Genomic DNA, 23627 nt, shown 5'->3' with positions numbered 1-23627 from the left:
CACCGTGTTAGTCGGGATGGTCTAGATCTCCTGACCTCGGATCCGACCGCCTCGACCTCCTAAAGTACTGGGATTACAGACCTGAGCCACCGTGCCTGGCCTTTTTTTTTTTTTTTTTTTTTTTTTGGTATTTTTAGTAGAGATGGGGTTTCACCATATTGGCCAGGCTGATCTCAAACTCCTGACCTCAAGTGATCTGCCTGTCTTGGCCTCTCATAGTGCTGGGATTACAGTCATGAGAACATTGTAGAGTTTCTAAAATCTATTTATTTTAAAATAATTGTAGAGTCACATTAAATTGTAAAACATAGTTCAATGTGATTCTATCTATCTGCCCTTCACTGAGTTTCCTCCAGTGATTATATCTTATATAACTATAGTATCATACCAAAACCATGTATTTCCTTTTTTAATATTTTGTATGAAAATGGTTTCAGATTTACACGAATTTTACAAAAAGCTGCAAAGTATCTGTGTCTTTCAAACACAAATCTTCAAATCTTTCAAATCTTCCCAAGTGTTAACATGTATGAAATCCTAATATAATTATCACATCCGGAAAATTAAAGATACAATTTTACTAATTAAATAGAGACCACATTTAAATTACAGCATATATCCACTAATGCTCTTTGTCTGATCCAGGATCTGATCCTGATTCACATAATTCATTTAATTGTCATGTACAGTTAGTCTCCTTAGATCTGGGACAGTTTCTGTTTTTATTGTTTCTTATGACCTTAATATGTTTGAAGAGTGCAAGACAGTTTTTATGTCAAATATTTCTCAATTTTCATTTATATAATGTTCCCTCATGGTTTTGTTCAGGTTCTTAATATTTGGCAATGATACAACAGAAGTGATACTGCGTGCTTCCCATATCAGAGGCACCTTATGTCTATGTTTCTTTTTCTTGATGAATTTAGCTTTGGTTACCTGCTTAATGTCAGTAATGTGATATGTGCCATATTTCTTAAGTCTAAGATTACTATTTTTCCCTAATGGAATTAAGTATGTGTAGAAAATATCTTAAAATTATGCATATATCTTCTTTCTCATCATAAGTTTGCTCTTTAATTTTAACATTCATTGATGATTCTTGCTTGCAAGGAGTGTTACCATGAAAAATTGTATTTTTTCATATTTCTATTGTTTCCATTTTATTTATTCTAATTTGGCTATTAGTATGAATTTCTGTCTCTCCTTCATTTATTTATTATTATGAAGACATAGCTGTTTGTCTTAGTCTTTGACTTGAATCCACTGCTCTTACTTTTTAAATTGTGCTCAAGTTGCCCCATATGTGTCACCTGGGAGACTTTTCCTATTGTCTCCTGAATTCTTTCAACATATTTTAATCAATTTTGGGCAACTCCTCTCTTTCTGGCACCAAAATAATTTCCAGGCACATCTCACACTTTCCCTGCCCATCCCTGAAATCAGTCATTTTCCAAGGAGTTCTGGTTCACTTTATTAAAGAAGCATAGAGAAATCAGTATCTAGGAACTGAGTGAGCTCATTGCTACTGTGATGCCGTTGCTTCTAGCCCTCTCAGCAGAGAGCTAGGAAACACATATACACACATCTTTCTCTCTATCATTAAAATCTTTAGTTCATATGAAACCTCTAGTTCTAATTTTATACTAAAGCATTAAATCTCTCCTTTCCACTTTCTTATTGGTAACTAAATCTCTTTTTGGAAAGTAAGAAAATTGACTCTCAGCTGGGCACTATAGCTTGTGGCTGTAATCCCAGTACTGTGAGAGGCTGAGGCAGAAGGATTGCTTCAACTCAGGAGTTTATGATTGCATTGAGCTCTGATCACTCCATTCTACTCCAGCCTGGGCAACAGAGCAAGACCTTGTCTCTAACCAAGAAAAAGAAATAAAAAAAGAAAGTTGACTCTCATCCATATGTATTTATTGAAAAAAAAAATACAATATGTACTTAAAATATTTATTCAGTCCTATAACACATGTAGAGCAGTTTCAGAATTAACTTATATTCTTGTGATAAACACATATATTAGTAGAGTACAATATTTCTATGTAGTTCCTTTTGGCAGTAGCCTTAAAATACATAGCCAAAATACTGATTTCCAGAGACACACAAGTTAGTTTTTCTTCTGCACTCACTTTAGTGCAGCAATTTTATCAATATTGCTGTTATTGTTCATTCACTGTTACTGTTTGTATTCATTTTGGTTTCTCCCCCATTCTAGTTATTTAAATTATATATTAGAGTAAGTTGGGAAAATTTGAGCTGCCTGGATTCACATTTCCTAATATGTCCTCCAAAAACAATACCAGACAACAAGAGCAAGTGACACCATACAAAAATGTATGCCCTCAGTTAAGTTGAAGATGGAGAATGGCAAACCCAAAATGGCTAAGTAGAAGAAAGAGAAAGAGAAAGAGAGAAAGACAGAGGAGAGAGGAATGGTTTCTCATCTGCCATAAGCCCTTCTATAATCAAGGGCAGGAAGAAGTAGAAAAGTGAGGAAAAAAGCTAGAAATGAGTCTAAGCTTGATCCATAAGCACCATCAGAAAGAATAACTCCACTTTCAATGTGAAAATAATGAAAAACAAATCATAGTAGATAAAAGCAAAATATTTGGTAAGTGACTTAGAAGTACACACAGTTTGGGTTGGCAAAGCCTGGGTCCTGTCCTCTCATTCTCCTTCCTGGACAGCATGAGCTTCACCACTCGCTCCACCTTCTCCACCAATTACCAGTCCCTGGGCTCCATCCAGGGGACCAGCTAAGGCACCAGCCAGTCAGCAGTGCAGCCAGCATCTTTGCAGGTGCCGGGGGTTCTAGTTCCCAGATCTCCGTGTTCTGCTCCACCAGTTTCTGGGGTGGCTTGAGGCCCAGGGGCTGGGCTGTGGGGATGGCCATGGGTCTGGCAGAAATGGGAGGCATCCAGAATGAGGAGACCATGCAAAGCCTGAATAAGTGCCTGACCCCTAACTGGACAGAGTGAGGAGCCTGGAGACCAAGAACTGGAGGCTGGAGAGCAAAATCCGGGAGCACCTGGAGAAGAAGGGACCCCAGGTCAGAGACTGGGGCCATTACTTGAAGACTATCCAGGACCTGAGGGCTCAGATCTTCGCAAATGCTATGGATAATACCCGTGTCGTTCTGCAGATTGACAATGCCTGTCTTGCTGCTGATGACTTTAGAGTGAAGTATGAGATAGAGCTGGTCATCCACCAGTCTGTGGAGAACGACATCCATGGACTCCACAAGGTCACTGATGACACCACTGTCACTCGGCTGCAGCTGGAGACAGATATCAAGGCTCTCAAGGAAGAGCTGCTCTTCATGAAGGAGAATCACGAAGAGGAAGTAAAAGGCCTACAAACCCAGATTGCAGCCTCTGGGTTAACTGTGGAGGTAGATACCCCCAAATCTCAGGATCTTGCCAAGATCATGGCAGACATCCGGGTCCAATATGATGAGTTGCCTCGGAAGAACTGAGAGGATCTAGTAAAGCACTGGTCTCAGCAGATTGAGGAGAGCACCACAGTGGTCACCACGCAGCCCACCGAGGTTGGAGCTGCTGAGGGAACACTCAACGGAGATGAGACATACAGTCCAGTCCTTGGAGATCGAACTGGACTGGATGAGAAATCTGAAGGCCAGCTTGGAGAACAGCCTGAGGGAGATGGAGGCAGCTTGCAGATGAAACAGCTCAACGGTATCCTGCTGCACCTGGAGTCAGAGCTGGCACAGACCTGGGCAGAGGGGTAGCGCCAGGCCCAGAGTATGAGGTCCTGCTGAACATCAAGGTCAAGCTGGAGGCAGAGTTTGCCACCTACTGCCACCTGCTGGAAGATGGCGAGGACTTCAATCTTGTGTTAATGCCCTGGACTGTAGCATCTCCATGCAAACCATCCAAAAGACCACCACCCGACGAATAGTAGATTGCAAAGTGGTGTCTGACCGACGAATAGTGAATTGCAAAGTGGTGTCTGAAACCAACGACACCAAAGTTCTGAGATACTAAGCCAGCAGAAGCAGGGTACCCTTGGAGGAGCAGGAGGCCAATAAAATGTTCAGAAGTTAAAACAAAAAAAAAATATACACAGTTTGAGACAGCCGTCTTAGAAAGGCTAATATCTTTGTCCATTTGGGCTTCTGTAATAAAATACCATAAACTGAGAGGTTTATAAAAATAGAAGTTTATTCCTCACAGTTATTGAGGCTAGAAAGACCAAGATCAAGGTGTTGGCAGATTTAGTGTCTCATTTCCTTATAGACAGCACCTTCTTGCTGTGTCCTCACATGATGGAAGGAACAAGCCGCCTTTCTCAAGCCTCCTTTATAAGGGCACTAATTCCATTCATGAGGGCTCTACTCTCATGGCCTAATCACCTCTCCAATCAGCTGTCCACTTTCTAACAACATCACTAACTATGGGAGTTATAATTTCAGCATATGAATCTTGGATGAACACTAACATTAACTTCATTGCACTAGTTACAGGGAGAGAATTAGTCAAAAAGGAAGAGAAATATACTATTTAACAATTGAGTAGTAAAGGGTAAAAGAATCCAGAAAGATAATTTAGGATACTGTAAGACAAAATAATAAAATTTCATAGAACACATAACTCTTCCTGTCATCAAAAAAGAAAAGAAAATATTTGGATTTTGATACATCAATATAAGATATTGCTGTTGAACTAGTAATCTTGTAGTCTGCCTCAATACCTCAAAATAGATTAGCAAATCTGTCCTTCTCTACAAATGCAATAAATTAAACCTTGAAATTATTTTAGTAATATAAAACTATTATTATTATACTTTAAGTTCTAGGGTACATGTGCATAACGTGCAGGTTTGTTATATATGTATACTTGTGCCATGTTGGTGTGCTGCACCCATCAACTCGTCATTTACATCAGGTATAACTCCCAATGCAATCCCTCCCCCTTCCCCGCTTCCCATGATAGGCCCCGGTGTGTGATGGTCCCCTTCCCGAGTCCAAGTGATCTCATTGTTCAGTTCCCACCTATGAGTGAGAACATGCGGTGTTTGGTTTTCTGTTCTTGTGATAGTTTGCTGAGAATGATGGTTTCCAGCTGCATCCATGTCCCTACAAAGGACACAAACTCATCCTTTTTTATGGCTGCATAGTATTCCATGGTGTATATGTGCCACATTTTCTTAATCCAGTCTGTCACTGATGGACATTTGGGTTGAATACAAGTCTTTGCTATTGTGAATAGTGCCGCAATAAACATATGTGTGCATGTGTCTTTATAGCAGCATGATTATAATTCATAATACCCAGTAATGGGATGGCTGGGTCATATGGTACTTCTAGTTCTAGATCCTTGAGGAATCGCCATACTGTTTTCCATAATGGTTGAACTAGTTTACAATCCCACCAACAGTGTAAAAGTGTTCCTATTTCTCCACATCCTCTCTAGCACCTGTTGTTTCCTGACTTTTTAATGATTGCCATTCTAAGTGGTGTGAGATGGTATCTCATTGTGGTTTTGATTTGCATTTCTCTGATGGCCAGTGATGGTGTCTGTTTTTTTGTTTTTTTTTTTCATGTGTCTGTTGGCTGTATGAATGTCTTCTTTTGAGAAATGTCTGTTCATATCCTTTGCCCACTTTTTGATGGGGTTGTTTGTTTTTTTAAAAACCCTTATAGCTAAGCATATAAAAATCTTTTTAAACTTGATAGTACCCATCAAAAGTACAGAGCAAATATGTCTAATGTGAAATATCAGGCTGGGCATGGTGGCACATACCCGTAATCCCAGCTACTCAGGAGGCGGAGGCAGCAGGATTGCTTGAGCCCAGAAGGCTGCAGTGAACTATGATTATGCTACTGCACTGCAGCCTGGGTGACAGTGAGATCCTGTCTCTTAAAACAAGAAAAAGTTACATTGTGAGAGTAATATCTTAAAAGAGAGAAATATCAAAACTACTCAAATTAAAATTAAAATATACAATGCAAGTGCCTATTATTTTCATAATTCACCATTGAATTCAACTTCTAAAATTATACAGTAAGACCATAAACAGTAATAAGAAATATAACATTTGGAAAAAATAGAGAATATGGCTAATTTCTTCAAGCGATATGATTTTCTCCTAATTAACTCCAATGATGAACCATTAAAATCAGTAAAGAAGGTGGCTGGATATAAACACCAATATAAGTACTATTTTTCAGCATATGAGAACATCTGGATAATTCAATTGGTAATCCATTTTCATGTGAAGGAATGTTCAATTTTCTTTGAAATGTCAGTCTTTCTAAATTATTCTAAAAGTGCAATCTAATACCTATAAAATATTAATATTTTCTATGACTCTTAATAATCAAATTCTAAAATTCACAAATAAATATAAATGTCACCAGGTGTGGTGGCTCATGCCTATAATCCCAGCACTTTGGGAGGACAAGGCAGGCGGATCACCTGAGGTCAGGAGTTCGAGACCAGCCTGACCAGCATGGCGAATCCCCGTCTCTACTAAAAATATAAAAATAAATAAACAAATACACTTTGGGAGGCTGAGGCGGGCAGATCACGAGGTCAGGAGATCAAGACCATCCTGGCTAACATGGTGAAACCCCCATCTCTACTAAAAATACGAAAAAAAATTTAGCCGGGTGTGGTGGCAGGTGCCTGTAGTCCCAGCTACTCGGGAGGCAGAGACAGGAGAATGGCATGAACCTGGGAGGCGGAGTTTACAGTGAGCCGAGATCATGCCACTGCACTCCAGCTTGGGTGACAGAGCGAGACTCCATCTCAAAAAAATAAAATAAAATAAAATAAATAAATATAAATGTACAAGAATGATCAAGGGCATTCTGAAAAAGGAAAAAGAAATTGTCCTTGACTTAGTAGACATTAAACACATTATAAAGTTATAATGAGCAATATATCAAACTGGGTACTAGATGTCTACACAGGATGTCATATCTATATATCAGAGCCTTGAGACTGAACTATTAATTTCTCTTCACTTCACCTCCTGCCTCAAGACTGTCTTTCAGTAGTGTCAGCATTTTAGTATAATGTAATAATATGAGGCATTTTATGACAACAAATTTGGCAACTTAGATGAAGTGAACAATTTCCTAAAATAAATGAGCTTATTAAAATTAACATAAGAAGAAATAGAAATCTGAATAGTCCTGTATCTGTTAAAGTGTTTGTGTTCATAAATAAAAAACTTTCCCAAAGGAAACTTTAGGTATTTAGAATTTAAGCAATAAATTGTACATATATTTTTTTTAATTTGTATAACTTTTAGAAAATACAGAAATAACACTTTTCCAATGAATAATCTTTGTAAAATAAAAACCAAAACCTGATGAGGCCACTGAAAGAAAAATTACAGATAAATCACTCTCATGACTATAATGTAAGATATGCAAAATACAAAATACACATATTAGCTAATATAGTCCACTGACGGATATAAAATATATTATTATTAAATTGGGTTTTCAATAGAAATAGTAAGGTTAGCCTAATATTTAAAAATTAAGTAATGTAAATTATCATATTAAGAAAATAAGGGGAAAAACAATTTCCTCACTAGAAATAGAATAGCAGTGGTTTGATTCCAGGATATGGCTTAGTCAAATGTATCATATATTAGTGAGGATATGAAATATCTCGACTCATGTTCCAAGGATATCTAATTTGAAAAAACAAAAACCTCTAAAAATGGGCCATGTAATGTTAAGCTACGTATCCAGTATTTGTAACTTTGAGCAAATTACTTTATTTCTTTGTCTCTTAGTTCCCCACATATAAAAGTGGCATCCACAAAATTTGCATTGCCTTGTTTAACTCACAGCAAAGTATTGTTGTAAAGATCCAAATTTTATTAAAATATGTTAAGACTTTTTAAAGTATATACCTGCATATACCTTTAGTGCTATAATCTATTTTTAATAAAGTCTTGATTATAATGCATAGAAACTAATAACACTGTATACAAAATATGGTATGAGATAGTCCAATATTATATGAAGAAGAGGTTTAAGTGGAAATATAGTTGTTCAGTTCTCAAGTTGCTATAAGCGATTAAAAGGTTAGACCAGAATTCTAATCTAAGTTAATAAGGCCCATCATTATTAGTGTCTTAAGTTTCTTCCTTTGTTAGCTTGAAGAAAGCTAGAGGAAGCTAGCTAAAAATGAGTCAGTGAAAACACCATGCATTTTACAATGTCTTATTTAGTTCTCCTTTGTGGTTGATACAATGAATCCTAAGGGTATTGTGGTGTTCTAAAATACCATGTAACCCAAACAATTAGACTCCCCATAGGTTAAGTTAGTCTACTGAGGTGAAAAGACTGGAAGTTTTTCTCTTTGTTTTAAAATATGTTTTAAACAAAACTCATAATTAACAAATCTGCAATCATTATTTGCAAATCTTTTAAGTTTTTCGCTCTGTGGTTGAGATAAAGAGGCATAAACATAGGCACAATACCATTCATCAGGCAGTGTTATTTACCTTCTTGATGTTTCACAGTATTCTAGCCATATGCCAATAACACTGCACATCCACTGTATTTTATTCATCTGTTGATATGCTATCTTCCCTCTAACCTGTTAGTACTTTGCAGATATAGTGGATTAGTTTCTTGCTCTCACTGTTCTTGACTCCCAACATGGCATAGGATAAGTATCAATACATTATTTTAAGTGAATAAATGAAACATGAATTTCCTTATAAAAATACTAAGGTATTCTTCTTTTTTCTCAATGCAATGGAGCCAATATTGTTTTTGATTAGAATCCAGATTTCCAATATGTTTAATTAAAAAAAAAACACTGTATCTTCTTCTCCCAATAAGAAGTACAACTAAAGCAAAAACAAGAACAGTGGAAAAACTTGGTTTTCTTTTGTTTTCATATTGTGTATCATTAAGAAAATTTCAAGAAATAAAAAATATTGATAAATTATATTTAAGTAACCAATCTTGCAACTTGTTTGAATACTTCAGGTAATAGAATGATAAATATGTGTTAAGGTTGTTTTACAAATGTAAACTATGTCTAAAATATACGTGAAAACATAGTTTGGGTCTTTTTGTATTTTTAAATTTTCATTTTAAATTATATGGATACATAATAGGTATACATATTTATGGGGGTAGGTGTGATATTTTAATACAAGCATACAGTATGTAATGATCCAATCAGAATAACTGGGGTATCCATCAGTTCAAGCATTTATCATTTCTTTGTGTTAGGAACATTCCAATTATACTCTTTTAGTTATTTTGAAATATGCAATAAATTATTGTTAACTGTAGTCATTCTATTGTGTTACTAAACACTAGATATTATTTCTTCTGACTGTACTTTTGTACCAATTAACCACCCTCTCCTTTGCTCCTCTTCTCCACTATACTTCCCAGCATCTGGTAACAATCACTCTACGCTCTATCTCCATCCGTTCAATTTTTTGAATGTTATTAGAGGAAATGACAAAAGCATGAAGACAATTTTAGTGGGAAAGTGATGAATATAAAGCTGAACTTAATAACATCAATCTGGAGAATGCATAAGATTAGTTGAACACAAAGAGACTTGAGAGCAGAAAGGAACATTCTATTTAAACCATAAGATTATATTACATTTGTTTAGAATTATGACTATTACAGCAACAGTGAAGAAATAATACAGACAAGAACAAAAAGAAAAAAACTGAAAGAAAAGAAAAAACTGGCTAGGCATGGTCAATGAGGTACAAAAAAATAGACGTAATATCTACTATATTAAAACAATTAGTGAAAGCATTATAAAATACTCTTTTTAAGATTCAACATATAATTAACTTTTATATTTTCATATGATTTGGTGCATTATTGACTCTGTATATTATCTATCAGGGGATTCTCTTTTCCCTTTAGAACTTTTTAATAAAAATATATCTTATAAAGTTCTATTATTAAAGTGTTCAGGTATGCTGTGTACTCTAAATAGCTCTAGTTGGTGTCATCATCTGTTGCAATCTTTTCTTACCTAGTTACTATGAAGAAGAAAACTTTTGGGAAAAAGGAAAGCCTTGGGAGTCTCCTGGCCTTCAGAATTGCTCAACCCAGGACATTATTTCCAGTGTTCTCCTCTTTTATAGCCTACTTTTGAAGTAATTTCCTAAAGGTTTCTTTCCTTTTTGAGCTCTGCTTACCATTTCATTTCCTGCTTTCTTATGTGCCAGGCAAAGCATCCTCTGCTTTTAAAAACAGCTATAACACCTTAATTTATATAAAGATATGTGCTGCACATATAAGTTGTTTTTTAAAGAAAAGGCTAGCAAATTATTGTTGAAGAGCCTCTGTTCCTCTAGTCTGTGTAACCTGTGCACCAGAAAGTTAGCAGAAGTTTCAGCTGCATTCACCATATCAACAATTCGTTCTGTCTGTTCTTATTCCCCCTGTCCCATGAAAAACAAAAGGAAGCAGACTTTATTGCTGATCACATGATGCCCCATGAGACCTGGATATTGAAGCCTGCCTCAGGAAGGGAAGGGTGAGCGCTCAGGCAGCCTGAGTTCTGCCACTTCTCCACTGGTATCCCTCTGATTGTCAAACTTTGCCTGAGAACATCATGCTTTATTATAGCTAAAACGGCGGTAAAAATTTTTGTAAACATTATGTATGGGATAAGAAAATGTATGTATAACAACCTTCCAATACCTCTCAGTTAATATGTTGGTGAAGTCTTAACCAAGGGAAAAGCCTCCCAGAGATCTTCTTTGCTCTGTGTCATTTACCTAGCTCTGTGTTGTGCCTTTAATCCTTACGGCCCATGCCACAACAGGACCTAATCTGTGCTATAACAATCATATCTGGGTTTCATAGCATTTTCACTTATTTTTGTGCATTCTCACCTCTGGCTGCAATTTAGCAAAGTTTACGCAATATATAAAACTTTTTCACCAAATGTATTTCTAGAACTTTAGCTATTTCTGTTGTAATTTTCTTATTTGACAGATGTACAATGATTATGGAGGCTTGTCTGCCCTTTCTGGATGCTTTACATTGTATCACTTGCCCGTAATTTTTTCTGACCTCCATTGTCTTTTATTTTTTCTTGCAACAGTCATGAATTTTTAGCAACATATCTAATTTTCTCATGACAAAAAACAACTTAGATGAGAACTACTTGAAAAAAAAAAAAGAGTTCAGAAATAATTGACTCTCTGATTATTCCTGCGCCTTGCTTTGTTTTCCTCTTAGATTATGAACTCTTTGAGAACAAAGTGTATGATTTCCTCTGTAATTCTGGCACCTAATGCAGTGCCTAGCAAGTAATCGGTGTTTTCAATGAAAGTGTGTGGAGTCAATGAATAAATGTCACCATTAAATATCTCCTCCATTTTGTGGACTTCACAATCACCCAGCTAGAAAACAGATAGTTGGATCAGGTAACCTTTTGGATTTCTTTTTCTAGTTGATTCCATGATACCCTACACATCTTAAGCATCAATATGCATTTAAATGTTCTTTTCAGCTTCAATCAAGCTCATTCAAAAGGTCATGCCTTTCTGAATCATAAAACTTGGTATTTTGCTTCAGAATGACCTTTTTGGCAACTATACACAGTTTTGGATATGGTCTTAAATGCCTCCATTGGCAAATAATATAATAAATGTTTTGGTTATTTTTTCCTTCAAAAACCATAATCCTACTAATGGTTGCAGAATCACAAATAGGTTAAATTTATAGTTCGGGTATAATGGTATTTTTAATGTGAATGGATTCCAAAATAGCCATGGTTGGCCAGTTTGGTATTTACAGTCTGCGGCATTTCCAGAGAGACAAATCTTTGTTTACTGACTGTCTGACAGTATGGTTTCTTCAGATGGGGTAAACATCATCTGTGGTTCAGCAGAAAGTGCACACCATATACAATGCCTGAACAACGGCTATTAGATGATCATTGATTATACTTTTAGTTTTTTCAAGGTCAGGAAAAAGTCTGGCTAGGATTATATAGCAGATAGCAAGCTTCCTTAGCAGAAAGGTCTTTTAAAACCTTTTCTGGCTTTGGCAGTGATGTACTGTATGCTGCAGGCTTACTATGTCTCTCCAGCAGGTCATATATTTTCTTTTATGCTCAACTGAGTAGAGCTAGGATCAATTTTTAAATCACATTGCTATATTATCCATCTCCACTATTCGACACTAGGTGGATAATTGTTTGCTATTTTTAAAAAAGCCTTTAAGTTATACAACTTGGAAGGCAACGAAAGGTAGGACATAGTTAATTCCCCTGAAATGTTAGGTTATAAATTAAAATTAAACCAAATCAGGTGTGTAAAAATTCCACACTCCAGAGAAAAAGAACTATTTCATATTTGCAGGGGTATTTAAAACAAAAAGAAAAATAGAATAATAATAAAGAATGTTACTGAAAAATCAACTCTAGAGGAACAATCTTTTTCTATTTTAATACAAACGCTAAAATGGCATAAAATCATTTGGGACACATAGAAAATGAAGAAAGAATATAATTAGAAGAATAACATTTGCTATCATTATTAAAAGTTTTCCTAGTTGAGATTGTTTTTGTTGTTTGTAAAGTGTAGCCAGTGGCGGAAGCTGAGTGAAGCGCACGTGAAACTTCTCTGCACTAGTTTTGCAACTTCCAATGAATCTATATTTTTTTCAAATAAAAAATAAAAACAAAAAGTCACATATGTGTATATCAAATGGAATATATGACATCGATTATATAATGGATTTTGCTCATTAAAATTATGTTATCTGGCTTCTCAGAAATATTTTTTCCATATAATAAAACTGAATTTTTTTAGGATTGATTGAAAAACCAGGAGATATTCAACATAAATTGGTAATTATGGTAATTCAATAAGTTAAAGCCATATTCTTGTCTTCTTAACAATAATGAAAAATGTTCTACTAAGTGGTCTGCTTTGAATAAACTCATGAAAGAAAGTAAACACTTTTTGTAATCCCTAAAACCATAGGGAACATATACATAAAGTAAAACTTGTGAATATCATAAAGCATTAACAGAGAGTTTTCCAAAAATTTAGAACTTAATGTAGAACAGTGTATTCCACTAAGTGTTGGAGCCAGAAATTGTCAGATGGTTCAGTAAACATGGCTAGAAAAACTATCCTTAATATATCTTCAAATTTATTTCATAGCCTTAATGTTGAAGTTATCAAACAAGAAAAAAAATTATTAAATTTAAAATGATAGTCAAAGGACAACGATGTGAAACTAAGGAAAGCAAAAAAATGAATTTATAAAGGAAAGGAAAATAAAATGTATACTTTTGAATGCAGAAATTCCTCCAGGCATAATTCCTCCAGGTGTGGTGGCTTACACCTGTAATCCCAGCACTTTGGGAGGCCAAAGTGGGCAGATCAACCTGAAGCCAGGCATTCCAGACAAGCCTGGCCAACATGGTGAGACCCTGTATCTACTAAAAATACAAAACAATTAACCAGGCATGGTGGCACAAGCTTGTAATCCCAAATACTCAGTAGGCTAAGGCATGAGAGTTACTTGAACCCGGAAGGTGGAGGTTGCAGTGAGCCGAGATCATGCCACTGCACTCCAACCTGGGTGACAGAGCAAGACCATTACTGGGTATATACCCAGAGGATTATAAATCATGCTACTATAAAGTCACATGCACATGTATGTTTGTTATGGCACTATTCACAATAGCAAAGACTTGGAACCAACCCAAATGTCCATCAATAATAGACTGGATGAAGAATATGTGGCACATATACACCATGTAATACTATGCAGCCATAAAAAAGGATGAGTTCACGTCCTTTGCAGAGACATAGATGAAGCTGGAAACCATCATTCTCAGCAAAATATCACAAGGACAGAAAACCAAACACCGCATGTTCTCATAAGTGATAGTTGAACAATGAGAACATATGGACACAGGGACGGGAACATCACACACTGGGGTCTGTTGGGGAGTGGGGGGCTGGAGAAGGGACAGTGTAAGGAGAAATACCTAATGTAAATGACGAGTTGATGGGTGCAACACACCAACATGGCACATGTATACCTTTGTAACAAGCCTGCACATTGTGCACATGTACCCTAGAACTCAAAGTTTAATAATAATAAAAAAGTTACAGTATAATAAAATAAAATACAGTGTAATTTGTAATTAAAACTAAAAACTAAATGGTTTAGCTGTATAGTTATTTTAATAACAAGTTTTTAGTTTTAATTACTTGTTAAATTAAAAATTTTTTAAAAAAAACAACCATTTTTAAACTAGGTATGGTGCTTATAAAGATCATTTGGAGAAATAACAAGGAAAAATGGGCAGAAAATTTCTAAAAAGGAATGATGAGAATTGACCATGCAGTAGCCATGGAGCTTCTGTGAACCTGTGGACCTATTTTGGTTTGGAGGCTGCCCAATTTGCAAATCGTTTTTTGTTCAATTAAACTCTGTTAAATTTAATTTGTCTAAGGTTTTTCTAAAGTGACATCAGAAGTGGAATCTGAAGTAAAGCTTCAGCAACAGCCAGGAGCGCTGCGTGATCGAGCAAAGTACCTGCCGGGCCCATTGTGTCCATTGCTCTCTCATGGCTCCTTCTCAGATTCTGAAGCTCCATGGATTTATGTTTTGAGCTGTCCAAGTTTCAGCAAATTTCTGATCCAAACTGAGTTTGGAAATTTCAGTAGAAACTGGACTGGGTCCAGGATCCGATTGAATCCAATAGTTGGCTTGAGTACAATTAGAGATCTCATATGTTTGACCGGGTCTGACAGAAAACGATTGTAATGGTAACACTGTAGGGGGAGCAAACTTCAGCTTCCAAAAGTTTGCAGAGGTTTTTGTGTTCTACCTTCTTTCTTTCTTTTTTCTTGCACACATAGGTAGGGAAAAGTAATTGACTAAGTTGGTCAGGAAATCTAAGAGCCAAAGTCAAAATTCAAAGTAACAATGGAATCCTTAATTTCTGAAGAACTGAGTAATGTACCTTCTGACTATGCCTACAAAACATGTACAAGTATTAGGTCCAGGATCAGCAAATTCTTATAGAAGTGATAAAATTTTACCAAAGATAATTTTAAATGACAATGAAATGTTCCAAATGCACAATATTGCACTTTAAGAAATGCATTTGAAAATGAGGGCTCCTGAATTAGTCTCATCCAGGGATGCCTAGTGATGTGCAGAAGCTTCTAAGAATATTTCCATATTTGTAGGTTTTTTTAACTTCTTATAAAAGGCAAATAAAAAGCTTAAGCAAACTAATTAAGAAAATTAAATCTGCTAACCCTTTGGAATAGTTACTATCCCACTCCAAAGGCGAAAAGAAAGCTATCCTAGATAAAGTGTTTATAAGGCCCTCAAGTAAATTAGGTTTGCTTGTTTTTCAGATCTATCCATGCTGAGTTCAGGCATGGAGAACACTGTCTTTGTCTTATTCCTTAATGGCCTCCACCCTGAATTCAACAATTTAAGCTAAGAACCAGCCCCTAAATTAAAACGACCACCTATTTAAGATACACCTTTCTGACATTATAAATGGCTCTGCTGAAACCCTTTGGAAAAGAGGTTTACATCTATAAAGGACATTTTCATTTGTAAGGGTATCTGCCTGTGTATATTGGGAACACTTACCATTATTTTAAACTTATGTAACAAGTCATACATTTGTTTTTCCTTAACTGAACTTTTGCTTACACCATTTTTTCCTTGGTTTGAGCAAATAATGTTATATTTAAGCCTAACATCTTAGCTCTATGCTTTTGAGATATAAATTTTCTACCTTGTTTCACCTAAGAGTTGTCCCTTTAGAAATGCAAATTTAAGGTTGCCTAGCCAATTGCTTAGGGTAATGAACTAAGTATTTGGGAGATTGATAGTCTGAAAGGGGGAAAATAGTATTTAAAATATTTAAAAACCAGCCAGGCCAGCAAATGAGAATCCTTAATGAAAGTTATAACATCTGTTTCTATCTGTCCGTATGTCTATATGTGTTATGTGTGTGTGATAACATTTGGTAAATAAAGCTAGCTTATGAATTGTTATTAAAATAAGAATGGCTTCAAAATTGACAAGTGAAAAAACTTGATTCTGATAGAGACAGGAGGCAGGGAAATTCTGGGCACAAGAGGGCAAGTGCTTGGCGAGGGTCCCACCCTCAAGTCGAAAAGCCTGAGACCATGGCCTAAGGTGAGAACTTACATTCCTGTTTTCCTGCTGGGAACAATGCCTTTTCCGAAATCACCCATGGCCCTGCCCTGCCCCGCCCCATCCTGTACCTATAAAGACCCCACAATCACCTGGCAGAGAAGAGAAGCAGCTGGACGTTGGGGATTTTGGCTGGACATGGGAAGAGAAGCGACTTGACTTCAGAGGGACAGCTTGACGGCGTTAACTTCGGAGAATCTGGCCTGAGACAGTTGGACTTTAAGACATTACCTGCCCACCCCCATCATCTCATTTCAACCCCCCTTCATGCGGAGAGTCACTTTATCAGCAATAAAATCCTCTGCATTTACCATCCTTCAGTTCATTTGTACAACCTCATTTATCCTGGACACCAGACAAGAGCTTGGGAGCCATGAGTGTGGATACAAAAGCTGTCACACTGGCCCTTTGCGCTTACTGGCGGAGGGCAGTTGCGGGCCTACAGAGCTGTTAACACTTAAGCCCTCCGAGGATGGCAGAGCTAACAGACCGCTGTAGCAAGCCCTCTAGGGATTCAGGGGTGGCACGCACCCCGCCCAGACGCTGGTGCGGGTCCTCATGGAGTTCGCTCCTGCTGGCGCCAAAGCGATTCCAGTGCTCCTGTACTCCAGTTCCCACCTCATTTGCTTGCGCTCTTCCTCCCACCAAGAGTTGAAAGTGGCGGGCTAAGTAAACAGGGCATTCTTGCAAGTCCTGCAAAGGCGTCAGGGAAATATCCTGCTTCGATACTTGCTTGATCTAACTGTGAGCTTACGTTTTGGCTTTGAGCCTCTGAATTCTGGGTCTGGATAGGTGACCGTGGTGAGGCATGGGGACAAGTTCTCAATGCCTAGACCAGCAGCTACAAGGTAGAATCAAGCCCAATAGGGCCACTTCTTCCCTGCCCCAGCTTTCCCTCCTAGGAGTTCTGTCCTTCAGGCATCTTCTTCATGACTAAATAAAGGTCAAATTACCTATAGTAATTCATCTAATGAACAGTGCTATGCACCTGAATTGGAGAAACAAAATTAGTATTTAAGAGGATTTAAGTGTGGGCTCATGGAGAGCCTGGACACCCTTCCTGAGTCCTCAAATCTTTCATTATTAAAAGCGCTACATTTAATGACTCATCATGGTAGAGATAAAATAATCTAAATTACATATATATTATGTTTATGTATACACAAATATATATACACACACAAATATATTCATAACATATCTATATATTACATACATATCTTTATATATCTATATCTATATCTATATATATATTGTGTGGTGACTGTTCTAAATTGTTAAAATCGTTTTTGACCAATGTTTGGTTTGTCAAATTCATCATCCTGGTAAGACGATCAAAACTTCAGGTACATTTCTGCTACATGATGGGCTGTTTAAACATGTGTAGAAGGATTTCATTCAATTATCGTATTCAATGCATGTTTTCTGGTTGTATAGAAACTTTCTCATGCATGACTGCTGATGCTGTTACCGTAGATGAAAGGTTATAGAAAATGTATTTCTCTTATGGGACATTCTTGGAGAAATCTCAAATGATAGAGGTACTTGTTTCACTGGACAAGTTGTAAAATAATTAAATACAGTATTACAGATACATTAACATTATGCAAGGCTAACTGAATTGACTGGATTGCCTTGGTCAAAGGTATTGCAGATTGATGATAATCGGATCCACTTAGAGTGGAAAATATAAGTTGACCTCTTACGAAATAGTCGCTGGAAGGCCTGTGCACCTAATAATAGAACCTCATGCACGTTCTGCTACTAAACTCTGATAGGACTAAATGTTGTAAGGCTTTAATATATTATGTCAAAATGTATCTTCACTAGGTGAAGAAAGCTTTTAACAATCCACTGACAGAGAACAAGCAAACCCTTCATAATATAGAATACAGAGATTAAGTCTTCTGAGAACATTAGAGAAAAGCTGTCCTTGCCATCCACACTAAAGCAAAACTTTGGGACCTTGAACTTCAGGTTAATAATCTCACAACGTAGTAGGGCCCTACCAGACTTTAGGAACTTTATACCCTTTAGAAACCTTAACATAAAGATAACCAGGGAAGTTTCTCCCCAGAAGCAGATGGCATCCAGACATGAACAACTTTTTCCCAAGATCATGGATCAACACTTCTCTGCTATCATGAGGCTCTCATCTCTCCATTTTTTTCCTTCTTATGCCTCTGTGAGTGATAGAACTAAAAAGGAGGTCTCTTGTGTGCACTCATGGGGTATACTTTTATTTGTGGAAGATTTCATAGCCAGTCTCATATATGGATGAGCTTATGCCTTGCAAGATAAAAAATAAAGGGCCAATGTAAGCAAAAATGTTTAATGGTATCTTGGTTGCTTTATAATTAGTCAGAAACAGAACATTGGTTCAACTCCTCTTTATCCACAAAATAGGCTAAAGAGAACATTACCAGCACAGGTTGAAGAGAGCACTGGCAGAAGGCTTTCACTTTTCTAAATGGGCACTACTTGTTAGGTCTTTTTCTCCGTGGTTTGGAGTAAATGAAGCAGTGGTTAGAAATGTATCTCTTATAACAGGCTCTATAGCAGATTCTACTGCAAAAGCTACAGCTACGCAACAGACTTTATCTTTTGAAAGTTTTGCTAAATAATAGGATTGCTCTGGATTACTTATTGGCTAAACAAGTATATGAGCAGGTGCTGACACTTCTAGTTGCATATGGAAGAATACATTGGGTTGGGTATTATGGAGATTGAGTTGTAGGTGATTAATAACAGGATGCTTGGTTAAAATGAGTAGACTCTTTATCTAGCTAATTCTTTGATCTATTTGATTTTAGTTGGTTTGATTCTTGAGGACCCTGGGTAAGGAGCATACTTTAAACTCTTGGTATTATCCTGCTGGTAGTCAAAACAGTAGTTTCCTTGGTGCAATCTATTCTCTCAGAAGTTTTCAATGTTTGCATGCAGCCATCTGTAGAATGTCAAATGGTTACTCTTCAACCAAAATGACAAACAAACAAACAAAGAAACGTATGACCATGAGGACCCTGTAACCTACAAATTACATGATGAGGCTGAAAACCCAAGATATTGGTAAATAAGCATGGTCACCCTCTCACCTACGTGAGAACCTGAACAAAAGGGGTGATTTTTAAACAAAATATGGGAACCTGTTGTTTTGGACTGGTTCATGGACTAGGTCCCAGAGACCAGACTAAACCAAAATGAAGTTACTCATACTAATTGAAATGTAATTGAACTGAAACTTTCAGAAAACAAATCCTAAAACAGATCAAGTTTGGTTTTTCTCCTGAAAACAGGAGATTCCAGAACAAGAAGGTCCCTTTGACTCCAGCCCTTATATTAAATAATAATAACCTGAAGTCCTTGTTCTAACATTGCAAGACCTATTGTCCTGCTATTTCCCAGTGGGATTTGAGACCAAATAAGTACATTTATGATGGTGACAGAATGACATCCAAAGTTTTAGTCAATCTTTCAACTGAGAGTTTGACCAAAAGAAGAGAGTTGTTAAATTAAGTTTAGCCTAAAGATTTTTACATATTTTAAAGGTTTCTCTGTACATAGTGAACTGCACTCTAACTGGATGTGTAAACAGACTGTAACCTACTCTTATGCCAACTACCAAGTTTTGGCCGATGAAGAACAGCCAGCTCTTCAAACCATGTTCAAATAAGGCAAATGCCACACTGTAAGCAATCCAGTTGTTTCTGTACCTCACCTCTGTTTTTTATGTGTGACACTTTCCTTTTCCTGTTCATAAATCTTCTTTGACCATGTGGTAGCAATGGGGCCTCCCTAAACCTATTCTGGTTTGGTGACTGCCAGGTTCGTGAATTGTTCTTTTCTCAATTAAACCCTGTTGAATGTAATTTGTCTAAGGTTTTACTTTTAACAAGATTAATGGGAAGCTGTTGAGAAGGTTAAATTCAGCATAAATCTCTGAGCCAATTTAGGCAGAAACTGGTTTGTTTTGAAACCAATTTTGTGTAACTTTCCTCTGTCCGAAACAAGATTGTTTAAAGGGGCTGACAGTAATTTTAAAAGCTTTGGTAAGAGAACTAATTTACCTAACTTTACATAGGCATGCTATATAAAGATTACCTGGTGGTATCATATCTGCACTGGACAGTGCATTTTCTAAGAAACAAAACGTCTTTGAGTTTAAAAGTATAAAGCATAAATTATGTGTCAAAATTATAGATACCTTTAAAAGTTAAGTATATTTATATAACCCTTCTCCTTTCAAATGGGAAGCTATATTTGTAACCTTTCTTCCTGGAGCACCTAGGAAGTATACATTTATGCAATATATTATTTCTATGTTTAGTTTGATACACCAGGAATTTTGCCTAAAGTGAATTGTAATAGAGACTTCTAGGACCAATTTCAAGCTTCCATTTTTCTGTGTGTTCAGAAACTATTATAAATGTAAATGAAAACATGTATCAGAGTAAATGTTAAAGCTCAAACATAGATAAATAAATCATTCTGTGACAGCTGATATGGGCAATTTCAATATTTTGCTTTGGGAAATCCTAATTGTCAACTTTAATACAATTAAGAAAGTAGCAGATAAGACTTTAAAGAAAACCACTAGATTTATTTTTTGAAATAATTTTATTCTATTACTATATTTTATTATGCTACACATTTAGTGACTATGGAATACAGGTGATGCTGGAAGGTATTTTTTTTTTCAAAATTATGACTCCATCAAAGATATTTGAAAATTCTTTTGATGTTCACATCCTTTCCATTTCTAGTTGTCATTCTCCTAAAGTTATACTTTGGACTATTAAAACAGCATTCTAAGGGGCAGTCCTGCTTCTAGTCCATTCAACTCATCTGAATTTGTTAAAGGCTCTGTTTCATTCCTGTGTGAAAGCATCTTAAATTATTTCCCACTTTTCAAAAGATAGAGCCTCAATCTTTTGTTTGCCACAGAAACCTGTAAGACCATGAGCATTATAGCATAACTGGTTCACCCTATACACAGATAATTACAGGAAAATTGGTCTCCATTTGTGGGATCTGAGGTCTGCAACTAGATCTATTCACGGAGAGTCAGACAAAAGCTGGAGGAACCAAACTAGAAGCAAGCCTATAAGTAATTCACACCAGAATACCAAAGCTGTTATTCTTCCTGCTAAGGAAAAATCAAAAGACATCATGCCAGGGTCAACGTGGAGGCATGGAAGGAACAGAGTGGTCATTTATACAGATTGCTGCTCCTGAAGCAGTGGTATGGAGGGAAGATCCTTTCAGTACATGAATGAGATTGTTTCAATAGATTAACTGAGAATTTCAATGGGAAATCCAGAAATTTTAGCAGATACTCAGAAGAAGAATCATTTTAGAAATAAATGCTGTATTTGAGAACACATGAAGATTTATATTGTCTTAGCCCTTCTTTATTTATCTGTAATAAAATAGTAGCTAATATTTACATAAAAGTTAGTTTACTATATACTAGATGTTTTGCATGCATTATTTCATTTCAATCCTGAAAATAATCCCATGAAATAAGAGCTATTATTATCACCTGATTACAGAACAGAAAACATTAATTTTAAACATTAAGTGACACTGCTACACTACTACAGAACAGAAAACATTAAGTTTAAGCATTAAGTGACATGCCCAAAGTGACACTGCTAGTAAATTATACTGTTGGAAAGTTTTACTGACACCAGAGTCTGTGCTCTGAACTATTTGGCATCTTCTAGCAGTTACTTTTGCATATCCTCAGTGCTACACAATTACAGATAGATTGATAGAAAACAAGAAAGCAGAAACCTATCTGTATTGTTTATCTGTAAGGGTGCAATTCTTTTTCTCATAGAAATTATGACTACATTTGTATTTTTCAGAGAATGATTAACTCTTCTTGAGCAACAATTTTTGCTTTGTGAACTCTTCTGTCAGCCCAGTTTTTACCCTTGGATAGACAATTTTGTCCAGTGTGTGTTGTTTGGCTGACTGAATTATTCACTTATGTTCATATCTTTTTGTTGATCTACTTTACACTTCCTAATATTTTAATCAAAAATTAATTTTTGTTACTTGAGCCATTTTAACTATCTGTACTATAGAACAATCTATTATAGATAACGAACAATAAAGACATTTGCAAAGTGGCTGGATGTGGTGCCTCACACCTGCAATCCTAGCACTTTGGGAGGCCAAGGAGGGTGGATCACTTGAGGTCAGGAGTTCGAGACCAGCCTGACCAACATGGTGAAATGCCATCGCTACTAAAAATACAAAAAAAATTAGCCAGTGTGGTGGCGCATGCCTGTAGTCCCAGCTTCTTGGGAGGTTGAGGCAGGAGAATTGCTTAAACCTGGGAGGTGGAGGTTGCAGTGAGCTGAGATCATGCCACTGCACTCCAGCCTGGGCAACAGAGCAAGACTCCATCTCGAAAAAATAATAATAAATAAATGATATTTGAGATATTTGCAATCTCTGGTTCATTCTCCTAAAGAATCTGAAACATTAATTTTTCTTTCAGTTTGTGATGGCAAAACACTTAAATAGAAAAAAAAAGTTTAGTAATATTCATTTCGGTTACTCTTTTTTAATACTGTAATAGGAAAGGAAATATTTCCTACGGTGAGTGTTGAGGTCTCTGAATTTTAAAATTGTTTCCAATGCTTACTTCATAGAGAAATATTTTAGCTATGATTTATTCTCCTAACAATTACAATCTATTAAGACTCCAACCTAACCATTTTATTACACTGGATTACTTGGTTTTAGTCTGTTGAGCATTCATGCTGCTTTTAACACCATTGGTTTTTATATCCTTACAATGAGATCTTTTGCTTTACTACACAAAATTGTCCATTCATTGATGTGCTGAGGTATATACCTTCCATAGAAGATCATCAAAATAAAATGAGGTTTTGTGTTACAACTCTCATGTTTTGATTTCTTCAGTGATTTCGTTATCTCACTTTCTGGCTGCAGGTGGTTTTGCAATAAACAGTTGGATTATTTCAGAAGCCTTAGAGTTCTTCCTATTACACATTCAAGTCAATGGTATCAACAAGGTCCATTGTAAGAACTCATTCTTTCATAAATGGAAAAGTCTAATGTGAGAATAACTAAATTAACCAAAAATTATGTTTCAGAGTATTAAATAGACAACCAAATGAGAAAAGCTGTGTGAGTGGGTGGGTGTCTTAATCCATTTTCTGCTGTTGTAACAGAATAACAAAAGCTAGGTAATTTATAAATAATAGGGGTTTATTTGGTCACAGTTCTAGAAGTAGGGAAGTCCAAGAGCATGATGTTGACATCTTGGGAGGACCTTCTTGCTATGTTACCCCGTAATAGAAGGGCATCACATGGTTAGTGAGTGTGCAAGGCAGGAAGAGCAAGAAGGCTGAACATAACCTTTCATCAGGAGCCTACTCCC

General features: G+C 36.4%; 1 pseudogene; it reads left to right on the top strand.

Annotated features, from left to right (window-relative positions):
• Positions 1–218: 218 nt before the first annotated feature.
• LOC110741408 lies at positions 219–4699 on the top strand (annotated as a pseudogene).
• The last annotated feature ends 18928 nt before the right edge of the window (positions 4700–23627 follow it).

This window comes from Papio anubis, chromosome 13, assembly GCF_008728515.1.
Source record: "Papio anubis isolate 15944 chromosome 13, Panubis1.0, whole genome shotgun sequence".
NCBI classification, from domain to species: domain Eukaryota; kingdom Metazoa; phylum Chordata; class Mammalia; order Primates; family Cercopithecidae; genus Papio; species Papio anubis.
The sequence above is the reverse complement of the archived record's forward strand: the minus strand, read 5'-3'. Positions and strand labels throughout refer to the sequence as shown.